The following is a 23,158-nucleotide window of genomic DNA, read 5'->3' on the forward strand; positions in this document are numbered from 1 at the left end:
AACAACCCTTCAGAATTTCATTAGAGAAAAAAAAAAAAGACAGTTTTACTTGAGCCCAGATTAGGACAGCTGTGTGGGATAGGAAGTCTTCACAAAGAAGAGAGTGTTCTAACAAAGGGACATTTGGTGTCAGGTTATATCACTTTTTTATATAAAATGTTGCAAATTATTAAACAAAAGACATTGTAGAAAGACCCTGCAGTTCCAGATGTTAAGCTTCTACTATATTCAGGGTTGAATGACTTTAATGTCATGGGAACCAGGGAAGTGTCTTCCTTTTTCTTCTCTTTTCCCAAATGCTCCTTTTGGGCTATTTTCTTTTATTAAGCAGATGTACATTGTGTGCTCGGTGTAGAGAGAGAGCCCCTTCTTTGAGTTTTCATAGACTCCTTTTCACTTTTGGTAAATGTGAAAGCACCACTTCTTTGGGGAGCCCAGGAGCAGTACCCACAAACACTAAAAGTTGACAATTTCTTTTGTTGGTGCTACAGGAGCCTCTTAAGTCTTTGGCTCCTCAGATCTAGGAGGGAATCCTGTGCTGAGAGAGTGAGGATATGCTTCAGGGCATCACTTCCCCTGCCTGCCTATTTCTCTCTTCTCAGGCTCAGATTCTATGTCATTTAACACCACTTCACACATCCACAGTGGGTATCATCCATCACTGAGCCATGACCTTGAACTTCCTGTGTTTGGTTAGAGGAATACAACCTCAGATGAATGGCATGAGGTCATGTCAAAGGAATCTATCAAGCAGTGCTCCATCTTTTAAAAATAGTTTTACTTCTTTGAAACTTGAATTTCAGTTATCTTACAGTGTTAACATGAGTTTCAGGAGTATAATGTGGTGATTGAACATTTCCATACATTGCCCAGTGCTCCTTCACACAAGTACACTTTGTAACCCCCATCACTTTCACCCATTCCATGGCCTCCCTCCCCTCTGGCTACCACTGCTTTGTTCAGTATAGTTAAGAGTCTGTTTCTTGATTTGTCTCTCTCCCTTTTCTTTTGTTTTGCTTATATATTTTGTTTCTTATGCTTCACATACGAGTAAAATCATATGGTATTTATCTATATCTGACTGACTTAATTCATTTAGTATAATACACTCTAGATCCATCTGTCTCATTTTAAATGGCAAGACGTTATTCTTTTCTATGGCTGAATAATATTCCTGGTAGAAATATACCACATTGTCTTCACCAGTCATCTGTGGATGGACATCTGGGCTCTTTCCATAATTTGGTTATGAATGTCTTCCTGCTAATTAGTGTTTATGTATTCCTGGGAGTCAATATCCAGTAGTAGGATTATTGGATGATAGGGTAGTTCTGTTTTTACCTTTTTGAGGAACCTCCATACCATTTTCCACAATGGCTACACCAGTTTGTGTTCCCCCTACATTTTGGTAAGAGGGTTCCCTTTCCTCCACAGCCTTTCCCAGACTTGTTGTTTCTTATATTTTTGATTTTAGCCCTTCTGACAGGTGTGAGTTGATATCTCAGTGGTTTCTCCCTTTTTGAAGTTTTTACCTACTTATTTGAAACAGAGAGCATGAGTGGGAAAGTGTTGGAGAAGGAGAAGCAAGCTCCCCACTGAGCAGGGAGTCTGATGGGGGACTCAATCACAGTGAAATGTGGTCCTTATGACCTAATCAAAACAGCAAGAAAAGCATTGCATATGTTTTGGTGAAATTTACTGATGACACCAAGACAACCCTTGACTATGGATACATTGTAGATTCCCAGAAAGCTTGTGTGTCCAAACCCTACTTGTCTAAAGACTGCACATATTTTTTTTTTTCTAAACACTTTTCTTGCCATGAATTCCTGCAAACGTCATAATGCAAAACCAGCAAACACGGATGGTATTTAGGCTGGATCCTAATCAGAGAGACCTTGAGAATGCCAGAAGTCCTGTGATTGCTTGGTCTACCAGCATCAGTCTGAAACTGTCCTTTTGGATGGGGTCTTTGCCTGGTTTTGGGATCAGAGTAATGCTGCCTTCATCAAAAGAGTGTGAAAGTTTTCATCTTGTTTCTACTTTTTGAAACAGCTTCAGGAGAATAGGTATCATTTTTTCTCTGAAAGTTCATTAGAATTCCCCAGAGAATCTATCCAGTCCTGGAGTCCTGTTTTCTGGGAGGTTTTTGATCACTGTTTCAATCTCATTCCTAGATGTCAGTCTATTCATGTTGTCAGTTTCTTCCTGTTTCACTCTGGGAAGTTTAGAGGTTTCCAGAAATACATCCATTTCTTCTAGGTTGCTGAACTTATTGGCATATAACTGTTGATAGTAATTTCAGATGATTTTTTTTCTATTTCCTTGGTGTTAGTTGTGATCTCTCCCCCTTTCGTTCATAATTTTATTAATTTGGGTTCTCTCTCTCTCTTTTTTTTTTTTTTTTATTAGTTTGACCCGTGGTTAATCAATCTTATGGATTCTTTCAAAGAAACAGCCTCACGTTTCCAAGATGTGTTTTCCTGTATCTCTAGTTTCTAACACATTGATTTCTGCTCTATTCATGATTATTTCCCTTCTCATGTGTGCAGTTGGCTTAAGTTGTTGTTGATTTTCCTGCTCCTGAAGGTGTCAAGAGAGCTGGTGTATTTCGGGTTTTTCCGGTTTTGTGAGTGAGGCTCAGATGGCTATGTATTTCCCCTAGGAGACTCCAGGCTCCAAGTTTGGGAGGGATTAAGAAAGGGGCTTCTAGGGGACACCTGGGTGGCTCAGTTGGGTTAAAGCCTCTGCCGTCGGCTCAGGTCATGATCCGAGGGTCCTGGGATCGAGTCCCACATTGGGCTCTCTGCTTGGTGAGGAACCTGCTTCCCCTTCTCTCTGTCTCTGTCTGCCTCTCTTCCTACTTGTGATCTCCTTCTGTGATATAAATAAGTAAAGCCTTAAAAAAAAAGAAAGAAAATTTGCTTTCATATCTTTAACATATACCAATTTCTTTAATTGATCTGTTGGCTTTTTTATAAGATGGCAGTAGTGAGTATGAGACTCTGAAATACCACCTTATAAGCTGCCACTCTGGAGTCTCCCTTCTGTCTAACTGCATCAGCTCAGTGGACACTGAGTTCAAAAGTCATGTCACGGAAATGACAGCAATGCGATACCATAGAATGGGAAACTTGGGTGGGCAACAAGATGACAGGCTTTTGAAGGAAATGCTTCTTTTGTCTCAGGGATCAGTCAGTATCAAGAGGTCACCACCCCACCCTATTCAACTGTATGCTGCTCCCATTACATTCCTCTGGAATCTGGGGCAAATGCTGAGTTCCCAGTGTTCATGTCACCTGTGGCTGCCAAAGCATCCAGGACTTGTCGGGCTCTATGGGTTCTCCTTTCAGGCCCCTCCTTCCCTCCCTCTTCCCAAGACCCTGTGGGACGGTGGTCCCTACACATTCCCCCTGCTGAGTGGGACACTTGCATCACATCTCTTTTCCCCCTACAAACCTTCTTCCTCACACCTGGACTTACCACACCCACCTTCTGGGTCTGTCTTTCTTCTCCGTTTGTTCTCTTACAATTTTGGCTCTGATTTCCCACATAGACCCTTCGCATTATTCAATGAGTCTTTTGGTTGTTGTTCTTATTCCTACTTTACAGGTTTCATTTTCAAGAGCTAATTTTCTAGGAGGTGCTCCCAGTGAGGTCTCAGAAGCCACAGGAGGCCTAAACCCGGGGGGGGGGGGAGGTGTTGTCGACATCACTTCCTGCCTGGTCGCCAGCAGTCCATTGGCCATGAGGGTGGGATGGGCAGGGAAAGCTGTCTGTCTGGATGGTATGCAGAAGGGAGAAGGTAACAATCAATGGCCCAGACTAATGAGCGTGTCTAGTTGTTGTTGTTGTTGTTTACAAATAGAAGTATTGTAATATTATTGTTTATTTGTAATTGTGGTAAAATTCACATAACATAATATTTACCATTGCAACCATTTTCTCCAGATTTTTTAAGGTATAATGAGCACATAAAATTACATATATTTAAAGTATACAATCTGATGATTTAATATACATATGCATTATAAAATGATTAATGCAATCAAATTAATGAACACATCATCTCACAATCACCTGAATTTTTTTGTAATATTTTATTTATTTATTTGAAAGAGAGACAGTGAGAGAGAGCATGAGCGAGAAGAAGGTCAGAGGGAGAAGCAGACTCCCATCGAGCTGGGAGCCCGATGAGGGACTCAATCCTGGGACTCCAGGATCATGACCTGAGCTGAAGGCAGTTGCCCAACCAACTAAGCCACCCAGGCACCCACCTGAATTTTTTTTTAATAAGCAAGCTTAAAATCTGTTCCCTTAGCAAGTTTCAAGGGCACTCTACAGTATTATAGCTACAGTTGCCATGCTGTACATTAGATCCTCATAACCTATTCATCTTGTAACTGAATGTTCTTACCCTTTGACCAATATCTCCCATATGACCCACCTCCCAGCCACTGGTAACCATCATCCTACTATTTGTTTCTGTGAGTTTACTTCTTTATTTTTTAAAAGTCCATGTATAGATGATAGCACACAGTATTTGTCTTTCTCCTTCTGGCTTTTTTCACTTAATATAATGTCCTCCAGTTTCATCCATGTTGATACAAATAGCAGAATTTCCTTCTTTTTCATGACCAAATAATATTCACACTTGCTTTATCATTAAAGTATAATGGATATACAATATTATATTAGTTTCAGGTGTACAACACATTAATTTGACAATTATGCACACTACTCAGTATTACTCAATAAGTGTAATCACCATCTGTCACTATACCCTGTTATTACAATACAATTGAGTATATTCTTTATGCTGGACTTTTCATGTCCATGACCTACATTTTATTCACCTGTGCAACACTTAAGTTGTTTCATTGTCTTGGCTACTGTCAACAATGTTACAATGAACATGGGGTGCAGATATCTCTTTGAGATCCTGTTTTCAGTACCTTTGAATATACGCCCCAAAGTGGGATTGCTGCCTCACATGGTAGTTTTACTTTCATTCTTTTTGGAAAAAAAAATGGCTGTATCAACTTATGTTTCTACCATGTACAGGGGTTCTATTTTCCCCACAACCTTGACACATCTTCCTTATCCACTCGTCCGTTGAAGGGCATCTTGGTTCTTCCCACAGTTAGGTGACTGTGGACATTGATGCTATGAACACTGGGGTACAGATGGCCCTTCTTTTCACTACATCTGTATCTTTGGGGTAAATACCCAGGAGTGCAATTGCAGGGTCATAGGGAAGCTCTATTTTTAATTTCTTAAGAAATCTCCACACTGTTCTCCAAAGTGGCTGCACCGACTTGCATTCCCACCAGTAGCGTAAGAGGCTTCCCCTTTCTCCACATCCTTTCCAACACACATGATTTATTGTTTTGTTAATTTTGGCCTTTCTAACTGGTGTAAGGTGATATCTTAATGTGGTTTTTATTTCAATCTCCCTGATGGCTAGTGATGATGACCATTTTTTCATGTGTCTGATAGCCATTTGTATGTCTTCATTGGAGAAGTGTCTGTTCATGTCTTCTGCCCATTTTTTGACATGATTATCTGTTTTGTCTGTGCTCCATTTGAGAAGTTTTTATAGATCCTGGATATCAGCCTGCTGTCTGTACTGTCATTTGAAAATATCTTCTCCCATTCCGTGGGTTGTCTCTTTGTTTTGTTGACTGTTTCCTTTGCTGTTCAGAACCTTCTGATCTTGATGACATCCCAAAAATTCATTTTCGCTTTTGCTTCCTTTGCCTTTGAAGACATATCTTGATAGAATTTGCCATGGCTGATATCAAAGAGGTTACTCCCTATGTTTTCCTCTAGGATTCTGAAGGATTCCTGCCTCACATTGATGCCTATTATCCATTTCGAGTTTATCTTTGTGTATGGTGTAACAGAATGGTCAAGTTTCATTCTTCTACATATAGCTGCCCAGTTTTCCAAGCACCATTTATTGAAGAGACAGTCTTTTTTTCCACTGCATATTTTTTCCTGCTTTGCCGAAGATTATCTAACCATAGAGTTGAGGGTCCATATTTGGGTTCTCTCCTCTGTTCCAGTGGTCTATGTGTCTGATTTATGCCAGACACATAGACCACTTTATGTCATGCTGTCTTGGTGATCACTGCTTTGTATTAAAGCTTGAAATCAGGCAATGTGATGCCCAAGGTTTGTTTTTCTTTTTCAACATTTCCTTAGCAATTGATGGTCTCTGCTGATTCCATACAAATTTTGGGATCGTTTGCTCCAGCTCTTTGAAAAATGCTAGTGGAATTTTGATCAGAATGGCACTGAAAGTAGAGAATGATCTAGGCGTTATAGACATTTTTACAATGTTTATTTTTCCAATCCATGAGCATGGAATGGTCTTCCATATTTTTGTGTCTTCTTCCATTCCTTTCATGAGTGTTCTGTAGTTCCTCAAGTACCAATCCTTTTCCCCTTTCCTTTGGTTTATTCCCAGGTATCTTATGGTTCTTGGTGCTATAGTAGATGGAATCGATTCTCATAATTTCCCTTTCTGTATTTTCATTGTTAGCATATAAGAAAGCAACTAGTTTCTGTACATTGACTTTGTATCCTGACACATTACTGAATTGCTGTATGAGTTCTAGTAGTTTGGGGATGGAGCTTTCTGGGTTTTCCATATAAAGTATCCATAAAGTGTCATGTCATCTGTGAAGAAAGAGAGTTTGACTTCGCCCTTGCCAATTTGAACACCTTTTATTTCTCTTTGTTGTCTGATTGCTGTTGTTAGGACTTCTAATATGATATTGAACAAGAGTGGTGAGAGTGGGCATCTTTGTTGTGCTCCTGATCTCAACGGGAAGGTAGTCAGCTTATTCCCTTTGAGGGTGCTGTGCATTTTACATAAATAAACTTTGTGAAGTTGAGGAATATTCCCTCTATCTCTATACTTTGATTCATTTTAATCAGGCCCAGATGCTGGATTTTTTTCATTTTTTTTTTTTCTGCATTGATTGAGAGGACCATGTGGTTTCTATCTCTTCTTTATAGAAACAAAGACTTCACAGGTAACACAATGTCAATAAAAACGTATCTCTGAATTATCACTCTCAACATGAATGACTTAAATATGCCCAAAGACCAACACAGGGTTGCAGATTGGATAAAACGACAGGACCCATCCATATGTTGTCTACAAGAGACACATTTTGAACCAAAGGATACATCCAGACTGAAAGTGAAGGGATGGAGAAGCATTTTTCATGCAAAGGGGGCTCAAAGGAAGGCTGGGGTACCAATTCTCATACCAAATAAATTAGATTTTAACTAAAGATTGTAGTCAGAGATACAGAAGGACACTACATAATTCTTAAAGGGACTATCCACCAAGACGTTCTAACAATTGTAAATATTTATGCCCCCAATGTGGGAGCAGCCAATTACATTAGAAAACTGTTAACTGGAGTGTTGTGGGGGAGAGATTGGGTGGCTCAGTAAGTTAAGCCTGTGCCTTCAGGTCAGGTTCTGGGATTTAGCCCCACAGTAGGTTCTCTGCTCAGCAGGGAGTCTGCTTCCCCCTTTCTCTCTGCCTACCTCTCAGCCTACATGTGATCTCACTCTGTCAAATAAATATAAATAAATAAAGAAAGAAAACTGTTAAGAGAGAGAGTCATATTGATATAAATACATTAATAGAAGAAGATCTTAACATGCCACTTTCAGTAATAGATCATCCAAGCAGAAAATGAATAAAGAAGCAAGAGGATTGAACAACACATTGGACCAGATGGACCTCATGGATATATACAGAACATTCCACCCTAAAACAACAGAATACTCATTCTTTTGAGTGCACATGGAACCTTCTCTAGAATAGACCACATACTGGGTCCCAAATCAGGGCTCAAATGATACCAAAAGATTAAGATTATTCCGTGCATATTCTCAGATCACAATGCTTTGAAACTGGAACTCAACCACAAGAAAAAGTTCGGAAGAAATTCACACACCTGCAAGCCACAGACCACCTTGCTTAAGAATGCTTGGATCAACCAGGATATCAAAGAATAGCTTAAACTATTCAAGGAAACAAATGAGAACAAAGACACTTCAGTCCAAAACCTATGGGATATATAGCCATCCAAGTCTTCCTCAAAAAAATTGAAAAATCCAGAAAACACAAGCAGTCTTTACACCTTAATGAACTGGAGAATCAACAATGAATTAATCCAATTCCTGACACAAGAAGGGAAATAACCAGGATTGGAGCAGAGATCAATGAGATGGAAACTGGAGATAAAGTAGAACACATCAATGAAACTAGAAGCTCATTTCTTGAAAGAATTGATAAGATCAATAAACCATTGGCAACACTAATCCAAAAGAAAAAAGAGAAGGCCCAAATTTAAAAAATTATGAATGAAAAGGAAGAGATCACAACTAACACCAAGGAACTAGAAACAATCATCAGAAATTATTATAAGCAGTTATATGCCAATAAGTTTAGCAACGTAGATGAAATGGATGTATTCCTGGAAAACTGTAAACTTCCAAAATTGAACAAGGAAGAAACTGACAACCTGAATAGACTGATAACTAATAATGAGATTGAAGCAATGATCAAAATGCTCCTAAAAAACAAGAGCCCAGGACCTGATGGATTCCCTAGGGAATTCTACCAAACGTTCAAAGAATAGATAATACCTATTGTCCTAAAGCTGTTTCAAAAAATTGAAGCAGAAGGCAAACTTCCAGATCCTTTTAATGAAGCCAAGATTACCCTGATCCTCAAACCAGGCAAAGACCCAAAAAAAGGAGAATTTCAGACCAATATACCTGATTAATATGGATGCAAGGCTCTCGTCGAGATCCTAGCAAATAGGATCTAACGGCATATTAAGAAGATTATTCACCATGACAAGGTGTGATTTATTCTTCGTTGCAAGGATGATTCAACATTTGCAAATCAGTCAATGGGATAGTACACATATATTTAGATTCAGTCCTGGCATCAGACAAAATCATAGAAAAACCCTGTGAAGTGGGAAAGATATTACATTATTAAATTATACTGAGCTGTGTAATTGCAGGCTCCATTAACCCCTCCTACCCACCTGCATATCCCACAAAACTTTTCAGTAGAGTTTGTTCGTGCCCTCATGTAGAGTCTAAGGATATAATAACTTGAACTCTTACTCCACTGTTCCACTATTTCCCCTATATGCTACTGAGTGCAAGGTATATAGACTGCCCATTCCCATTTTCAGAGAGACTTCAGTGAGGGCATCCAGGGAATATTCTGTTCCTTGGTCTACTTCTCTACTTAGTGTGCCAACTTTTGTCAGCCAGTGGACTTCTGAGAACACACGGGAAACCCAACAAGTACTAAAAGTATAGGGTCTCTGGGTTGATCTTGGGAAGTGTCAGCCAACATTTAGAATTCTCTCAGGGCTCAGAATGGCTCTTGACCTGCAAGGACCCTATCCTATCCTGAGGGGAGGCACTCCAGATTCCTGATGCAGCACCTTACGATTTCCAAGGCAACACACACAGAGAGATGCACACACAACCTCCAATATTTTCTTATTGGCAAAAATGTTTACAAGTCTGTGATATGCAGCTGACTTAAATTTGAGCAAGGGTGGGAGAAATATCTAGAGGACAACACTTGGAACAACACTGAACTCCCCACCCAGAAGAGCTCCAAGGTCTCAGCCGGGGATGCTGGTGGCAGGGAGAAGCATGCCTATGGAATGCTGTAATGGAGCAGGAGGATGGTGGGGGCGGAGGGGGCGGCAACATGGAGTGCAGGGGGAAAGAGAGAGGGAAGATGGGAAGGTGAGAGAGTGAGATTGCTCTGGCATCCTGCTGGGGGCAGCTCCAGAGCCCTGAGACCTACTTGCAATGGCCTCCGTGGACACCGTCCTTCAATTTGGAGCGTCTGTCCAAAGAACAAGGACTCCTGTAGTCTTATTATCCTTGTAGGTGTTGATCCAAGGCTCTGGGGCTGAGGTGAAATCCCATCTGTCGCTCCTCCTCACTGAGGGCAAAATCCAGGGGTGTCCACACGCAGAAAGATAAAATTCTATCCTGGGCAAGAATATCTTTCAAATCTCAAGCGTGTAAATAGCATGTGGGAAGGAAGAAATAAAACTATAGATGACCTTGTACAACATATTTTAGAACAGTACGTGTACACTTCCGGATTCCCTTTTTATAAACAAAGCATACTACTCTAACTATATGTTCTCATCCTTATGATTATCCTAATACCATTTGTTTCTCTAGCTTACTTTATTATATGTATACAGTGTAGAATACAAATAACTTGCAAAAGAGGCATCAGTTGACTATGTTTTCACTAAGGCTTCCAGTCCACAGCTACTATTACTAGTTCAGTCTTGGGCAGTCAAACATTATACACAGATTTTTGACTTTGAGAGTCAGCACCCTTAACCCTGCATTCTTCAAGGGTCAACCTGCAACTCTATTTACAGAGCACATGCTCCTAAACATAGAAAAATCTCAAGTCATCCACACACAAGAATATTAGCGTCCATAAACTCATTCTGTAAGGTTGCAGGGACCATGTATACACACATCAGGTGTGCTTCCATGCACTAGCAATGATAGATCAGAGAAGGAGATTAAGAAAAGCAATTCCATTGACAGTGGCACCCAAAACAGTAGAATATGTAGGCATCAGTTCCTTCAAGGAGAAGTAAGACCTGCTTACTGAATAGTAAAAAACATTGCTGTAGGAGATTACAGACCTAATGAGCAAGAAACTGTGCTCATGTATGGCCGATTTACTGTAGTTCCTAAGGCCATACTACTCAAAGGGATCTATAGAGTCAACACGATTCTATCAGAATTTCTATTCTACATTTTCTCATTGCTGTCAATCTCTTGCCATACATTCCTTTCAGACATTGTCACTTTCATCTCTTAGATGGGGTCTTGTTTATATTATTTATTTATTTATTTCGCATTTTCAATTGATTGTAAACACACTAAAAGTTCTTATGTCATTTTCTTTCTTTTTTTTTTTTTAAAGGCTTTTTATTTATTTATTTATTTTTTAAATTTATTTGTCAGAGAGAGAGCGTGAACACAGGCAGACAGAATGGCAGGCAGAGGCAGAGGGAGAAGCAGACTCCCTGCCGAGCAAGGAGCCCGATGTGGGACTCGATCCCAGGATGCTGGGATCATGACCTGAGCCGAAGGCAGCTGCCCAACCAACTGAGCCACCCAGGCGTCCCAAAAAAAGTTCTTATGTCATTTTCTGGTAGTTGTCCCATCTGCATCATCTGTGGGTTCAGTTCAGGTGACTGATCTGTCTCCTGATTATGGTCATTTTTCCTGCGAGAGCTCCAGGCGCTGTTCTCTCTACCGCTTTCAAATGATTGCCCCCGAGTTGCAGACCTTGCCATCCATGGAGTAGGACAATTGATGACCATGGTCCTGAGTAGGACCGCACTGCACCTCACCCCAGATCTCCTGCAGAGCTCTGGCTAAGTGACTTTCTGCAACACTGTCCTCCTGGGACAGCGTCCTGGGGTCTCACAACTCAGTGTCCTCAGCTCCAGGATGTCCATGGGGCTCCTGCTCAGGTTCTCCTGCCCCGTGGCCTCGCTTGGAAACTCTCTCGAGCCAGTTCCTTGGAGCAGATATAGGGCTCCGCTCACCTGTGTGCTTTCCTGTCTAGGAAGGTTCTCTTCTTTCCCTGATGCCCAGAAACTTGGAAATCTGCATTTTATGCATCTTGTGTGTCTTTGCAGTTGCTTTGTTTTTTTCAGGTAGGAGAGTAAATCCAGTCTGTACAGACTTGGACAGTCTGAATATAGACTTGTACAGAATGCAGAGCCAGAGCCAGGGCCCAACCTTGAAGTAAGAAAACCCTTACAAGTTTGTATTTAAAAACCACTGAGCCAGAACAAAGGGCAGCTTTTGTTGTGTATTTTTTTTTTCTTTTTGAGAGAAGCCTGTGCCCTTATGGGCCCAAAAGGCTACTTGAGAAGGATGAAGCAGGAGGACTGAGTGGTCCCAGGACGCCCATGCAGGGCTGTCCTGCTTTCCAGGTTGGAGGTGATGGAGACCTCGCCAGGGTAGTGGCTTGGTTTCCACCTGATTGAACGTCTAGCCATTGTGCGCAGTCTCCCTGTTGCCCACCATCTCTAGCAAGAGGATGGGGTCCAGCAGGAGTGCCTTAACCGCCTGGGGCTTGTCCATGGGGAAGCTTCCTTCCTGGCCTTGCCCAGGGGCTTCAGTACTGTGTGCCTCCTCCTCCACCAAGTGGGGTCAGCCTATGCTGCTGGGGGTGCTGTTCAGTGGCAGCTCCTGCTCTGAGGCCCAGTCCCAGAGCTTGTGGAGGTGGACCTGAGGGCTGAGCAGAACCTGGGGAAGGTGAGCTTCTTCCGCTGCTCCACTGCTGCCATCTCATTAGCTTTTCTAAGACAGTTTTTCGTCAACACTGGGGGAGAGTGCAGGAGACACCCACCCCTTGCGTGGGGGCTGAGAGGATGCTGCCCTGAGGTCTGTGATAAGAGATCTCTTCTGTCAGTGGGCATGGCTCTTGAAAGCCCCTGAGCCTGCTCTGCTCATTTCTCTTCTCTCCAGCATCCTCCCCAGGAAGAATGAGACTGACCACAACGTGGCCTCATGGTAAGTGTGGGCTCTCTCCCAGCCTTTCTAGGGTGTCTCATGGGTAACACTGAGCCCAGGTCTGACTTCTGATCCCTAGGGAAATAAAGAGAGCCACGAGTTGTGTCAAAGCCCTGGACTGCAAAGCTGGTGCTAAAGGAGGGTCAGGGATTCCTTGCTCCCATCCAGGCACTCCCCTACTGGTCCCAAGAGACCCCAGAAAGGGCTCCACTCACACACACATTTTTACCTTACAGTTCTGAGGGTGCAAGGTCCCAACAAGGATCTCAGTGGACTAAAATCCAGATGTCCACAGGACACCTTCTCTTCTGAAGGCTCTAGGAGAGGGTGGAAATTAGTCAAGGGAAACTGCACTAAAATGCAGTTTGGAGGTTTTAGCAAGGGAGCTCCTCTGCCTTCCTTACCTCCTAGGGCACTACAGCCCCAGGGGAGGGACTGATCTGACCTTACAGGGACTTGACATTGCACAGGCATAGGCCTCTACTAACCAGGCCAGAGTCAGGAATGCTAGCTTTGTTCTCCCAGGGAGACACCAGTGCTCTTCCAACTCACAGTTCACCCCGATGGACTTTTAGAACAATCTTCCCAACTGACCTCTTTCAAAACTGTCCCTCCCATTTGTTCTCTGGACTCACCTATGGATTTGCCAATGCTGATTTTTCCCAGATCACCTTTCCCTTTTATCCTGAAAAATCCCATTTTTGCTGGTAAAATATCTGACAGTTTCTATTTTTTTTTAGGTGAAGCAGTGGTTCTATTTGCCTGTTCCAGCTTTTAGAGGCCCCTCCTCTATGCTAAGCCCCAGCCCCAGCAGGGATAGTCGTCCTCACACAGCATCCTTCTGACCTCCTTCTCTGCCTCTTCCAGTTTTAAGACCCCCTTGTCTTTCCAGAGGTTGCCTGGAGAATCCAGGATCATCTCACCATTTCAAGGTCCTTAACATAAGCACCTCTGCAGTGTCCCACTTGCTCTGTGATAGAACATGCATACAGGTTCCTGGCATTAACATGGGTCCCTACTGCCCCCACCTCACTATGAATTTATGTGACAACTAAAGTTGGATGCCCCTCCACCCCCTTTCTTTTCGAATTACAACAGTCCCATAAAAGAAAAGCATTCTCTCAAGGCACAATCAAGACTATGGCAAATTAGGATCCTGGCGGCTCCTTCCATGACCATAGAATTGCCAAGTACTTGTCTCCTGGGAGTATTTGTTTTGCTTTGCTTCCTAGATCTGACTTTTTTCGGTCCACAGGCTGACTTTGATGCAGAAATTTCATCCGAGGGGAAACGCTGGAGGGAGGGAAGGCAGCGGCAGAGCAGGGCATGTGGAACCCTGCTAACCCCCTACTGTGAACCCAGAGCCCAGTCTAAGGGAGCAGAAGGGATGGTTTCCTTTGGCCCTGCCCTCAGAGGCAGAATCCTTGGGCGCTCTCTTTCGGGCGGCCACCAGAGGGCACCGCAGCTCTGCCCTAGGAGCCCACCTGGTGAAGAAGCTGGTCCTGGTGGTGTTCTCAGGGCCTGGGATGTTGCTGGCAGGTGTCAGCCCAAGGCATGGCCCAGAAGTTTCTGATTTTGGGTTTCCCGCCCCCTCCCCCGGGGTGTCCAGGCCTGGGGGGGGTGCGTGGGGCACTGGCTAGGAGGCTGAGTTCCACAAGTGCAGCCAATGTACTCTGTCTCCTCAAAACAGGTTCTAAGGAAGGGGGCAGAGAGAGAGAGAGAGACAGAGAGAGAGAGAGAGAGAGAGAGAGAGAGAGAGATGGATCTGTGCTTCTCTGTCTGCTGGAAAGTCCTCCCTCACGTTCCTCTCAAGCTGGGACAGCCTTCCCTGTGATGAGTGCTCTGTGTGCATGCGTGCATGTGTGTGTTTGCCCCTGATGTCATGGGCGCAACGTGTCTAATGTCAAACAGGTGCCCTTGCGGGGCAGTTCTGGGCCAGAGAATTCCTGGGACAGAGGATGTAGCAGTGCTTTTTCTTCCATTGTATAAGAAAGACTCCTGTGGAAGGTGAGTATGCTTAGGACAGGACAGGGTGCCAAGGATTTTGGGGGTCAGGGTGGCGAGTGAACATGTATGTGGGGTGGACAGCCGGTGAGGCTGGACTGGAGCAGAAGAGGAGGGAGTCATATTTACTTAGCAGGGAAAATGCCACTATCAAGTAGGTGGTTTTCCCAGGATGAGGTTTGACCATTGCACGACGGTCCTGCTGACTCTTGTGATATCCCCAAATGTGGTAAACTCAACTGCCTGACTTGTGATGGGGAGGACTGTCTTCGTGCTCTTTCCCTGGTAAATGACAGAATTCTCTTTTCTTTGTATTCTCACATGTTTTTCTCTGGTAAGATGCATTTTGGTCCTCCCAGTTACTTAAGGAATGCATGGTTTTTAGCCCTTTTAATTATATTGCTGCTTGATGAAATAATGTAAAATTTCCTTGGTAATTTAACCTAGATTACTTGTACAACTGGATCAGAATATATATACATTCCTCAACTGTCAAATGTCCTTTTAATTCTCATTCCAAATAAAATTTGGTCATGTTGATAAACAAACAAAGAAATCAAGAACCACAATAAAAGTGTGTTCCTCACCTTTAGGTGATGTTCCCTCGCACTTGTATCATGAAGGACACTGTGAAGGGCATTTCCCAACTACAATAGGTTTTTGCTAACACCCTCTTCCTGAGACCATGGGGTGTGTACTTTCTGGTTGCAAGGAATAAAATCCCCAGTTTGTTTCCTGGGAGGTGTGTTCCTGATGATTTGGCTTCAGGGAATTGCCATCAGCCTAGCTCTGCCATGGTGGCAGGAACCATTTTCACACGTGTGTGGTGTGGCACATTTCCTGAAAATGAACATATTTTTTCAAGGTAAGATTGCTCCCTGTAATTCCTCTGTTCTTATCCCTACTGTTTTCCTAACTATGGTAAATTGTACAAAAGAACTGAATTATCATAGATGGGGTTTGGGATTTAATAAGAGCTGTTGGGGAGCCTCTGTGGCTCAGTGGGTTAAGCCTCTGCCCTCAGCTCAGGTCCTTGGATGGAGCCCCACGTTGGGAGCCCCGCTCGGTGGGGAACCTGCTTCTCCCACTCCTTCTGCTGTTCTCCCTCCTTGTGTTCTTTCTCTCTGTCTCTGTCAAATAAATAAATAAAATCCTGAAAAAAAAAAAAAAACCAACCAAGAGGTTTTATCATCTTGAACTTCCAGGGAATTGATGACAAGGACTACAAAGGAGCTGGGCAATATGCCTCTGGGCTTTTCAAGTTGCAAATGGGCACGTGCAAAAGAATGATACATAATTTTGGAAGATACTTCAGCAACAAACTTGGCCATCACGGCCATGAAACCAATGATCCGCCAGTCACTCTGTACATAGATTATCTTGCTTTAACATTGGCCAATTGCAAGTATTTCAGGAAACATTAGAGACTTGGATAAGACCACATCCAACCAATATGGGATGACATAAAGGATTGTATTGCCTAATCAGTCCCCCCAAACCATAAATCGTCCACAGTATCAAGTTTTACTTGCATTTTCAAGCGTCAAATATTGAGGTATGATGAAAGCATCTGAGACCCCAGCAACACTAACTGCAGGAACCTGCTTCCCACAGGAGGACACGCTCTGGCCCACATGAAACCTTATGGTTCCTCAGTGATGTGTGAGCTCAGCACACAAAGTGGAGCTGTGTGGGGTGATGTCCCATGGCCATGCTTACATACCTCATGTGACCATTCCTAGGGAATGTGGTCATTTTAATCCGCAGATTCTAAGTTTGGTTCCTTAAATAGTTCTATACACATCAGATACACCCTTGTAAATCAGCAAGAATCCTATTTAACTTCCTTAGGAAAAGGTACGCAAAAAGGGAAAAGTTCCTCCCTTATCCTTCAAGGTCTCACAGCTAAACTAAGAAGTAAGTTTACCTGAGACATTGAATACGCATCAATAACCAATATTAAAATCGAGGCTGTTACAGAAATATAAAGGATGAAGGCAGACAGTTTTTATGCATTTTAGACAAGGAGATCTTGTCTCTGAGGGCTGTTTGGGAGTTTAATTTGGAGGGAGTTCTAAGCAGAATTTAGAACCTCTGTTTTAAAGTCCCTGGTGAGAAGGATATCTTTTTATTTCTTAGCACAGGCAGTGCCTTTTATATATGGGAGGTTGGTTTCCTGCTCTCAGAAAGAGAGAGGAGGATTTGAGTGTCCTTGTACCAGGTGCTTTTCAAGTAGCTTCAAGTCAAAATAATCAGTGTGCCACAGTGGTCCATTTTGGGCAATCTGACCTTGGTGTCTAATGGGTACCATGGTTTCTCTCAGCATTGCTCATTATTCAGTGCCTGTTTCAGTAGAAAGCTAAACATATGATTGTCAGAAAAACAAATGGACACCCAGGTGGTTCAGTCGGTTCAGTGCCTAACACTTGACAGCTCAGGTCATGAGTTGAGGGGCATGGGAACCAGCCTCAGTTCTGCTTCCATTCTCTATGTAGAGTCTGCTTGGGATTCACTATCCCTCTGCCCATGACTCCTGCTATAAATAAATATATATACGAAAGAAATAAAAAATAAACACTATGATCTTACCTGAAACTAATACAATGCTGTATGTTATGTGTAATGGAATTTTTAAAGAATTATTTGCAGGGATTCCTGGGTGACTAGTTTGTTGAAGTGTCAGTCTAGGGCTCAAGTCAGGGTACCAGGGTCCTGGGATAAGCCCCAAGTAGAGTTCCCTGTTGGTGGTGAGTCTGATCCTCCCTCTCACTCACCCTTCCTCCAAAACCACTCCTGCGTGAGAGAGAAGCGTGAATGAGAGAGGAAGCGGCCCGCTTCCCGAGGGGCGAGCACATGGGCTGAGGGTCCTGCCTCTGCCTCCTCAGTGTCTGGCATTGTAGGCGGGAAAGCAGACTGCTAATGCAGAGTGTAAGTGAAGGCCTGAGGTAAAGTCCCTTTGCGTCCCTGTGAGAAAGAAGTCAGTGTGGGATGCCAACATCGTCCCCGCACACTTTGCTCCAAGAGGAAGCATGCCTTCTCAAACCTGAGCCTGCACAATGTGAGACAGAACCAGAGCCTTACCTCCCAGAAGCAAGCCTGAAGCCCAGCTGCCTTTTGCGGGCAGGCCTCCGTGGCGAAGACAGAAAGAGTGGCATGCGCCAGTTAGTGCACAAGCCTGAGGAAACTTCCCCGCCCTCGGATTGGAGAACAGCCGTGGAGTCCATTACCTGGGTCACAAAGAAACCCCTCACAGGGGCATCGAACAGGCTCTTCCTGCTACCCTGAACATGGGAACCACAGCAGAATACACACAGAAGGATTGCAAGTGTGGGAGTACTTCTGACCTCAGCCCCTTTTCTCTCAGCATGACTGTCGCCTTCGGTGGACCCCACTGGAGCAAGCCTTAGGAAAGCACTGTGCTGCATACCAGTCATGCAGAGAGGAAAGGATGGCAACTCCCTCCTTGGGGCACACATTCTTGGAAGCGTCCTGAGCTGGGAGGCCTACCTGAAACATGGGGGGAGACAGTGTTGGGTTGCGGGGAGGTGGCGGAGCACAAACAAATGCCACGGGAGTACGTAAAGATGCCCAAGTTGTCCCACATGCCACACATTTCCATGAAGAGAGAAGCAGTCATGACACCCAGAAGCACAGAGCAAGGTACCAGCACCTCAGTAGCATGAACGAGCTTCACAGATGAGGTCCAATCAGATCCAGTTTCCCCAAAGCCAGAAAGCCTTCTCTCAGCTGTTGGTTATCTTCCACACACCTCAAGGCCTTTGGCCTCCAAGTACTGGTGGGTGCCACCAGCACCTCTGGAGTGACAGCGTGGTTCAGTGAGACAGAGTCATTTGCTCCGGGGCCTGGAAGCCGAACGAGCCAGCGGGGCCCTGAATTCAGAGCAATTCCGCTCCCCGGGAAAATCATCCTCCATGAACAGAGTCCTCGAAGAGAGAAGCGTGGATGAGTGAGGAAGTGGCCCGCTTCCTGAGTAGCGAGCGCCTGGGCCGAGGGTACGGTCTCTGCCGCCTTAGTGACTGACGTCGATCCCGGGAAAGTGGTCCTCTAAGTCCGAGTGTGTGTGAACGCCTGATGTAAAGTCCCTCTGCGTCCGTGTGAGAAAGCAATGTGGGATGCCAACACCGTCCCCTCACACGTGGCGCCAAGGAGCAGGATGCCTTCTCAAACCTGAGTCTGCACGATGCAAGAGAGAACCAGAGCCTTCCTCCAAGAAACAAGCCTGAAGCCGAGCGTTCTTTCGCGTGCAGGCCTCCCTGGCAAAGAGAAAAAGAGTCGTGTCTGCAAGTTGGGTAGAAAGCCTGGGGAAGGTTTGTGACCCTCGGATTGCAGGACATCGGTGAAGGCGCCCGTTCCCTCAGCCTCACGGACGACCCTCAGCGGGGCGACGAATCGGCTCTTGCTGCTACCGTACCCACAGTAGAATGCACCCTGCAGGTCTGGGAGCGCGGTAGTATTTCCGACAGCAGCCGCGTTTCTCTCAGCCTACCGGTCTCTGTGAGTGGGCCCCACTGGAGCAAGCGTTAGAAAAGCCTGAGCTGCATAATGGTCTCAAGGAGAGTACAGGACGCTACGCCCTCCTTGGGGCACACATTCTTGAGGTGACCTGAGCAGGGAAGCCTGCCCGAAACAGGGGAGATGGCAGGGTAAGGCGGGATGGTGGGGTGGACGCGCAAAGCAAGTGCCACGGGAGTACTTGGAGACTACAAGGTTGCCCCGCACACCACACTCAGTCCCATGATGAGAGAAGCAATCGTGATACTCAGAAGTACACAGCAAGGCTGCAACGCCTCAGATCCATGAACGAGCTTCACAGAGGACGCCCAATCAGCTCCGGTTTTGCGTAAAGCAAGAAATGCGGCTCTCTTCTCTCCGCGGCTGGCGATCGTCCACACATCTTAGGTGACGTGTCTGTGCCGCCAGCACCTCTGGTGGGACAGCGTGTTCCAGGGTGACAGAGTCGTTTCGCATAGGGCCCGGGAAGCCGAACGAGCCAGCGGGGCCCTGAATTCAGAGCAATACCGTTCTCAGGGAAAAGCGTTCTCCCTGAAGAGTCCGAGAAGAGAGAAGCGTGGATGAGAGGAAGCGGCCTGCTTCCTGAGGGGCGGGCGCCTAGGCTGAGGGTTCAGTCTCTGATGCCTTAGGCCTGAAGTCGAACACAGGGAAGAAGCGGTCTCTTAACTCAGAGAATGTGTGAACGCCTGAGGCAAAGTCCCTCTGCACCCATGTGAGAAAGAAGTCATTGTGGGATGCCAGCACCTTCCCCCGCACGCAAGCGCCAGGGGGAAAGATGCCATTTCAAACCTGAGACTGCACAAGCGAGAGAGAACCAGAGCCTCTCCTCCAAGAAACAAGCCTGAAGCTGAGCTGCCTTTCTCGTGCAGGCCTCCTTGGCAAAGAGGGAAAGAGTAGTGCCCCCGAGTTTGTGTGGAAGCCTGGGGAAGCTTGCCGGCCCTCTGGTCGGAGGACATCCGTGAAGGCGCCCATTCCTTCTGCCTCACAGAAGACCCTCACAGGGGCGTCAAACAGGCTCTTGCTTCTACTGTGACTGCAGGACACACTCACAGCGCGGGAGTACTGACAGCAGTCCCCTTTCTCTCAGCCTGACTGTCCCTACCGTGGGCTGCATAAGAGTAAGCATTAGGAAAGCACCCTGCTGCAATAGCCATCTCACAGAGAGGACAGAACGGTGACGCCCTCCTTGGGGCACACATTCTTGGAGGCACTCTGAGGAGGGTTGCCTAAGCGAAACAGAGGGGGTGGCAGGTTTGGGTGGCACAGAGGGGTGGAAGGGCAAGAACGTGCCACGGGAGTACTTCGAGATGATAACGTTTCCCTGCACGCCACACTCAGTCCTGGGACGAGAGAAGCAGTCATGACACACACAAGCACAGAGAGAGGATCCAACGCCTTAGCTCCATGGACAAGCTACACGGAGGTGGTTCTTTCAGCTTAGTTTTCCCCTAATGTCAGAAAGCCTACTCTTACACGCTAGTGAACATATACACACTCTGAGGGATATGACTTCCCATCCAGTGAACTGTGGATGCCTCCAGCACCTCTGGTGGGACAACGTGTTTCAGGGAGACAGAGTCGTTTCACACAGGGGCCAGTATGCTGAACGAGCCAGCGGGGCCCTGAATTCAGAGCAATACTGTCCTCCGGGAAAACTGTCGTACCTGAACAGAGTCCGCAAAGAGAGAAGCGTGGATGAGTGAGGAAGTGGCGTGCTTCCTGAGGGGCGAGCACGTGGGCTGAGGGTCCTGCCTCTGCCTCCTTAGTGCATGGCATTGTAGGCGGGAAAGTGGTCTGCTAAGGCAGTGTATGTGAAGGCCTGAGGTAAAGTCCCTTTGCGTCCCTGTGAGAAAGAAGTCAGTGTGGGATGCCAACACCGTCCCCGCAGACTTTGCTCCAAAAGGAAGGTTGCCTTCTCAAACCTGAGCCTGCACAACGTGAGAGAGAAACAGATACTTACCTCCCAGAAACAAGCCTGAAGCCGAGCTGTCTGTCGCGTGCAGGCCTCTGTGGCGAGGAGAGATAGTGTCTTGCCCTCCAGTTTGTGCATAAGCCTGAAGAAGCTTCCTGTCCCGCAGGTCGGAGGACATCCATGAAGACACCTGTTTCCTTGGCCTTACAGGAAACCCTCACAGGGGTGTCTAACAGGCTCTTGTTACTAACGTGACTGTGGGACCCAGAACACAATACACATTGCAGGATTATGAGTGCAGGAGTACTCTGAGAGCAGACCTGATTCTCACACCCTGACTGTCCCGAGGCAGGGCCCCACTGGAGCAGCCCTTAAGAAAGCACTGTGCTGCATACCCTTCTCACGGAGAGAACAGGATCGCGATGCACTCCTTGTGGCACACATTCTTTTAGGTGCCTACGCTGGGAGGTCTGCCTGAAACACGGGCGGTGACAGGGTTGGGTTAGGGGGAGGTGGCAAAGCACAAAGCAAGTGCCACGGGAGTTCATTAAGACAACAGGTTTGCTCTGCACTCTACATGCAGTCCAGTGAAGAGAGAGCAATCCTGACACCCAGAAGTACAGAGCAAGGCTGCAACACCTCTCTGCTCCATGAACAAGCTTCACAGAGGAGGCCCAGTCAGCTCCGGTTTCGCCTAAAGCCAGAAAGCCTTCTCTCAGCCGCTGGTGATCGTACACACACACTGAGGGCTTTGGTCTCCACCCCAGGGACATGTGAATGCCGCCAGCACCTTTGGTGTTTCAGGGAGGCAGAGTCATTTCGCACAGTTGCAGGGAAGCCGAATGATCCAGCAGAGCCCTGAATTCAGAGCGACACCTTTCTCTGGGAAAAGTGTCTTCCCCAAACAGCGTCAGTAAATAGTGAAACGTGGATGAGAGAGGAATCAGCCTGATTCCTGTGGGGCGAGCGCACGGGCTTAGGGACCAGCCTGGGCCAACTCAGCGCCTGGCGTTGGACACAGGGAAGCTGTTTGCTACCTCAGAGTGTGTGTGTGAATGCCTGAGGTAAAGTCCCTCTGCCTCCCTGTGAGAAAGAAGTCAGTGTGGAATGCCAACAACTTCCCAAGCTTCAAATGAATGCTGTAGCCCTCCCCGGAGCTCTCAGGTAGAGACTTGGCAACTACCAACAAGAGTGCCCACCACCTTCCTCCTGAACCTGTCCTTCTGCCAATGTCTGTCTGCCTGAAGACAGAAGCATTTTGACCAGTTGGTGAGGAAGCAGGGGTAAGGGACCGTGCACGTCCCTCCGAGGCGTGTGTGGGCCTGGAAGGCAGCTTTCAGCAGACATCATGTTTCCAGAAGAGAGGACTCCATGGAGCAACAAGAGGAAAGCACTTGGTGCTTAAACTGGAGAAAGATGACACAGTGCAGAGATGCCAGTTTTTGAGCAACATGTCCTCCTCTGATGCTATAAGCATATTCCCAAATTGGGGTGGGGGGCGCGAAAGTGCTATGTGCCCCACTTTGAAAAGCCAGTCTGGGTACAGTGCGACTCACGGTTGATCCACTCAAGATACAGGGTAGGGCTCAAGGAGACAAGATGGCGGAGAAGTAGGAGGTGCCCTTTCAACCTCTCCCCTAAAGTGAGCTGATTACCTACCAAAGAACTCTGATCACCCATGATATCTGCCTGAGATTATTATATACTTCTGGATCTCTACATGGGCAGAAGATGCTAGTGGGCAGGTAAAGCAGAGTGGGAGCATCGATTGGACTGATATCGAAAGACAAACAAGGGGGAGGGAACCACCAGAAGTGATCGATTGGAAAGCAATACCCCAATACAAAAGTGCCCTGTGATTGGGGACCAGCATTAACTTGGAGTCTGGTTGAAAGCACTCAAAAAGAGCAAAGTTTCATATGGGGAAACTGGGGGAATGGGACGGTTCAGAACAGTGCCTTAGGCCTGCCTACCCAGGACAGCCACCACTGGTGCTGAGCCAGAGAGAGTGTAGTGAAGAAGCCAGGTCTTGGTCCCTGAGCCACTGCCTGTGAGGGTGAGGGAGCCTCT

At 45.9% G+C, this 23,158-nt stretch overlaps 1 non-coding gene across 1 annotated transcript; it reads left to right on the plus strand.

Moving 5' to 3' along the window:
• The first annotated feature begins 14,764 nt into the window (after positions 1-14,764).
• LOC131810725 (U1 spliceosomal RNA) lies at positions 14,765-14,927 on the plus strand. Its single transcript, XR_009345704.1, has one exon. It is a non-coding gene; the product is annotated as a U1 spliceosomal RNA (small nuclear RNA).
• Positions 14,928-23,158: the final 8,231 nt, after the last annotated feature.

The sequence above is a fragment of the Mustela lutreola genome, chromosome 10 (assembly GCF_030435805.1).
Source record: "Mustela lutreola isolate mMusLut2 chromosome 10, mMusLut2.pri, whole genome shotgun sequence".
Classification (NCBI taxonomy): Eukaryota; Metazoa; Chordata; class Mammalia; order Carnivora; family Mustelidae; genus Mustela; species Mustela lutreola.